General features: G+C 53.2%; 1 non-coding gene across 1 annotated transcript in view; it reads right to left on the bottom strand.

Moving 5' to 3' along the window:
* The window catches only part of LOC126127328 (small subunit ribosomal RNA), a 1,909-nt gene extending 425 nt beyond the window's left edge, over positions 1 to 1,484 (bottom strand). The window contains exon 1 of the ribosomal RNA XR_007527016.1: positions 1 to 1,484. This exon is cut by the window's left edge and continues 425 nt beyond it. This is a non-coding gene — a ribosomal RNA (small subunit ribosomal RNA).
* Positions 1,485 to 5,000: the final 3,516 nt, after the last annotated feature.

Below are 5,000 nucleotides of genomic sequence, written 5' to 3'. Positions count from 1 at the left end.
AAAAGTAATCGCTGACAGCACGAAGGATGTCACGCGACTAGTTAGCAGGCTAGAGTCTCGTTCGTTATCGGAATTAACCAGACAAATCGCTCCACCAACTAAGAACGGCCATGCACCACCACCCACCGAATCAAGAAAGAGCTATCAATCTGTCAATCCTTCCGGTGTCCGGGCCTGGTGAGGTTTCCCGTGTTGAGTCAAATTAAGCCGCAGGCTCCACTCCTGGTGGTGCCCTTCCGTCAATTCCTTTAAGTTTCAGCTTTGCAACCATACTTCCCCCGGAACCCAAAAGCTTTGGTTTCCCGGAGGCTGCCCGCCGAGTCATCGGAGGAACTGCGGCGGATCGCTGGCTGGCATCGTTTATGGTTAGAACTAGGGCGGTATCTGATCGCCTTCGAACCTCTAACTTTCGTTCTTGATTAATGAAAACATACTTGGCAAATGCTTTCGCTTCTGTTCGTCTTGCGACGATCCAAGAATTTCACCTCTAACGTCGCAATACGAATGCCCCCGCCTGTCCCTATTAATCATTACCTCGGGTTCCGAAAACCAACAAAATAGAACCGAGGTCCTATTCCATTATTCCATGCACACAGTATTCAGGCGGGCTTGCCTGCTTTAAGCACTCTAATTTGTTCAAAGTAAACGTGCCGGCCCACCCAGACACTCAATAAAGAGCACCTTGGTAGGATTTCAACGGGGTCCGCCTCGGGACGCACGAACACGCACGAGGCGGTCGCACGCCTTCGGCTCGCCCCACCGGCAGGACGTCCCACGATACATGCCAGTTAAACACCGACGGGCGGTGAACCAACAGCGTGGGACACAAATCCAACTACGAGCTTTTTAACCGCAACAACTTTAATATACGCTATTGGAGCTGGAATTACCGCGGCTGCTGGCACCAGACTTGCCCTCCAATAGATACTCGTTAAAGGATTTAAAGTGTACTCATTCCGATTACGGGGCCTCGGATGAGTCCCGTATCGTTATTTTTCGTCACTACCTCCCCGTGCCGGGAGTGGGTAATTTGCGCGCCTGCTGCCTTCCTTGGATGTGGTAGCCGTTTCTCAGGCTCCCTCTCCGGAATCGAACCCTGATTCCCCGTTACCCGTTACAACCATGGTAGGCGCAGAACCTACCATCGACAGTTGATAAGGCAGACATTTGAAAGATGCGTCGCCGGTACGAGGACCGTGCGATCAGCCCAAAGTTATTCAGAGTCACCAAGGCAAACGGACCGGACGAGCCGACCGATTGGTTTTGATCTAATAAAAGCGTCCCTTCCATCTCTGGTCGGGACTCTGTTTGCATGTATTAGCTCTAGAATTACCACAGTTATCCAAGTAACGTGGGTACGATCTAAGGAACCATAACTGATTTAATGAGCCATTCGCGGTTTCACCTTAATGCGGCTTGTACTGAGACATGCATGGCTTAATCTTTGAGACAAGCATATGACTACTGGCAGGATCAACCAGGGAGCTGCGTCAACTAGAGCTGAGCAGCCGGCCGCCCGGGAGTGTGTCCCGGGGGCCCGCGCGAACACGCAAGCGTCCGCTCAATTATTCTGCAAACAGGAGGAGGCTGGGCTCCCCTGCACAATACACCTCGAAACCCTCTCAGGTCCCGGCGGCGCGCAGCAGCCGTCCTAAGTACTTGGTCGGGTTCGAGAGAGGCGCAATCGCCCGGAGTTAGGCGAGTAGACGCTTTAGGTGCGACCACCCGTGCTCCCAACTGAGCTTGCCGCTGCCGACAGAGGCCCGGGAGCGTGCTGTCGTGGCATTGCCGGCGGGAGACAACACGCGCCACCTACGGTGACCGGCAGCTCCAACGCCAGCGCCACAGAAGGGCAAAGGCCCCACGTGGGTGCCGAAGCGAACTCTCCCAGCACAGCGCACGTGCCAACACGTCCGCACAACTGCGATACAAACCACCAGCGAGAACCGCTGGGGCGACCGAGCAGCAGACGGCGTCGCGGCGCCGAGTGCCGGGCGGCGGCGCATCCTCAACGCACACAGTCCTCAATCGGACCAGCACACTGCAGATGTCCACCGCGCTTCGCACCGGGTCCGCGAGGACCCACTTTGGCTGCACGGCGCCGCGCGCAGGGTGCCCCGGCGCGCAGCTGCGCCGCCTGCCGCGTCCGTCGGCCGGCGCGCCTGCCACTGGGCGCCCCCACCAGCCGGCTGTAGCGCGTGCGCCCACGCACCGCGCGGCCAGCACGCCGGGCGGCCCCCCCCTCACCGGCCGGGGACAGTCCCACCCACCCACAGCCGCGTATCGCTTCACACCCAGATTCACATTCACGTTCGTTGGTATGGTGGGGACCGCTTCGTAGCTGTACCGATCGTTGCCCTCACAGATGTACCTCCAGCAAGATCAACCGCACCACAACGGGTTACCAGTTGTTCATTTGCGTAACGTCACCAGTAAACGTACACGTCCATCCCCGTTTGCAAAGTCAACTATTATTGCATGCCTGCCTGTCAGGTGTCAAGACACACTACATTCGCTCACATCCACGCAACAAAATGTGCCCGACTAGAGGGCACGTGGAAGGTGCCCCCGTACATATGCGATCTCCATTGCGCGACCAACTGTCAACCGGCCTCTGTAGCATGTCGCAGATGTGGAACGCGGGGCACCGTGCTATCACATTGTGTGAGAAGAGACTACTACGTCTGCATACACGCGCCACTACATGAACAGACGGCTCATGCTGATCGCCATCCACTGCGTCCATTACTCCCACACGTCTCTATGGCGTACCACACTGCAATGCAGCTGTTATGGGGAGATGACACATAGCTGTGTACACAACATTCTGAGCCGGTTGCGGTTGGACAACAATACATTAATGTAACGTGTCATATGCCAATTACAGAGCAGGGTAAGGCACAACGTGGGTTAGGTTAAGGCACAACGTGGGTTAGGTTAAGGCACAACGTGGGTTAGGTTAAGGCACAACGTGGGTTAGGTTAAGGCACAACGTGGGTTAGGTTAAGGCACAACGTGGGTTAGGTTAAGGCACAACGTGGGTTAGGTTAAGGCACAACGTGGGTTAGGTTAAGGCACAACGTGGGTTAGGTTAAGGCACAACGTGGGTTAGGTTAAGGCGGCACAACGTGGGTTAGGTTAAGCCACAACGTGGGTTAGGTTAAGCCACAACGTGGGTTAGGTTAAGCCACAACGTGGGTTAGGTTAAGCCACAACGTGGGTTAGGTTAAGCCACAACGTGGGTTAGGTTAAGCCACAACGTGGGTTAGGTTAAGCCACAACGTGGGTTAGGTTAAGCCACAACGTGGGTTAGGTTAAGCCACAACGTGGGTTAGGTTAAGCCACAACGTGGGTTAGGTTAAGCCACAACGTGGGTTAGGTTAAGCCACAACGTGGGTTAGGTTAAGCCACAACGTGGGTTAGGTTAAGCCACAACGTGGGTTAGGTTAAGCCACAACGTGGGTTAGGTTAAGCCACAACGTGGGTTAGGTTAAGCCACAACGTGGGTTAGGTTAAGCCACAACGTGGGTTAGGTTAAGCCACAACGTGGGTTAGGTTAAGCCACAACGTGGGTTAGGTTAAGGCACAACGTGGGTTAGGTTAAGGCACAACGTGGGTTAGGTTAAGGCACAACGTGGGTTAGGTTAAGGCACAACATGGGGGTAGATTGCGGTACAAATTGCGTTACATTGCGGTGCAAATTGCGTTACATTGTGGTGCAAATTGCGTTACATTGCGGTGCAAATTGCGTTACATTGCGGTGCAAATTGCGTTACATTGCGGTGCAAATTGAGTTACATTGCGGTGCAAATTGAGTTACATTGCGGTGCAAATTGAGTTACATTGCGGTGCAAATTGAGTTACATTGCGGTGCAAATTGAGTTACATTGCGGTGCAAATTGAGTTACATTGCGGTGCAAATTGAGTTACATTGCGGTGCAAATTGAGTTACATTGCGGTGCAAATTGAGGTAGGTTAAGGTGCAACACAGGTTAGGTTAAGGTGACATAGGTTAGGTTAAGGTGACATAGGTTAGGTTAAGGTGACATAGGTTAGGTTAAGGTGACATAGGTTAGGTTAAGGTGACATAGGTTAGGTTAAGGTGACATAGGTTAGGTTAAGGTGACATAGGTTAGGTTAAGGTGACATAGGTTAGGTTAAGGTGACATAGGTTAGGTTAAGGTGACATAGGTTAGGTTAAGGTGACATAGGTTAGGTTAAGGTACAAACTGGGTTGTGTTATGGTACACATTGCGTTGTAGTACAGTACACGTTAGGTTTGGGTACGGTACACAATGTGGTATGGGATGGCGTGTTGTGGGGGGGGGGGGGGGGGTGAGGTTCGTTGATATCGACCGTAGGACGTGGATGCCCGAGGCAGCGTCAGTGTGTCAAAGGAGTTATGTCACGTCGGGATGCGCTTTCCGCCAGTGAGAGGGGGGGGCGAGCCGTGTCTGTGGTTGCGGCAGACCTGTGTGTTTCATTCCTGCCAGTGTGTTTGTGCTGTAAGACGAGGCAGTGTGGTGATGTTGGGTGCACCCCTGTGTAGGACATGTGTGGGTGTTGGTGGCTTATCTGAGCAATTGTGGTTGTCGGACGAGTGGGATATTCTGTTTTATGATTGGACCTCCTGGCCTGGTTATCATAGTCTGGTTGGTGTACTGTGGCGGATAGGATGCACCGGACGTTGGTCCATGCCGGTGCTTAATTATTGTATCTGTGTTTGTTACAGGCAGAGAGTAGTGTGTGATAGAGTGTGTGGGTGATAGAGTGTGCGGGTGACGTGTGGTTCGTTTTGTTTGCACAGACGTTCAGCATGTATAGGGGCATTTGCGTATTTGATCTATCTATGTGGGCCTGCATAGTTTACTGAGCAGTGCTGCGAGGTGACTGAACTACGAGCGACGTACTCATTTACAGCGGAATGGTTGCCTTCTACCAAAGATGGAGTATCGACTCTACGACAGCGTTGGCACCGCAGGAAGCGGTGTCGTACAATG

The sequence above is a fragment of the Schistocerca cancellata genome, unplaced genomic scaffold, assembly GCF_023864275.1.
Source record: "Schistocerca cancellata isolate TAMUIC-IGC-003103 unplaced genomic scaffold, iqSchCanc2.1 HiC_scaffold_491, whole genome shotgun sequence".
Lineage (NCBI taxonomy): Eukaryota > Metazoa > Arthropoda > Insecta > Orthoptera > Acrididae > Schistocerca > Schistocerca cancellata.
This window is presented reverse-complemented; position numbering and strand designations above follow the sequence as displayed.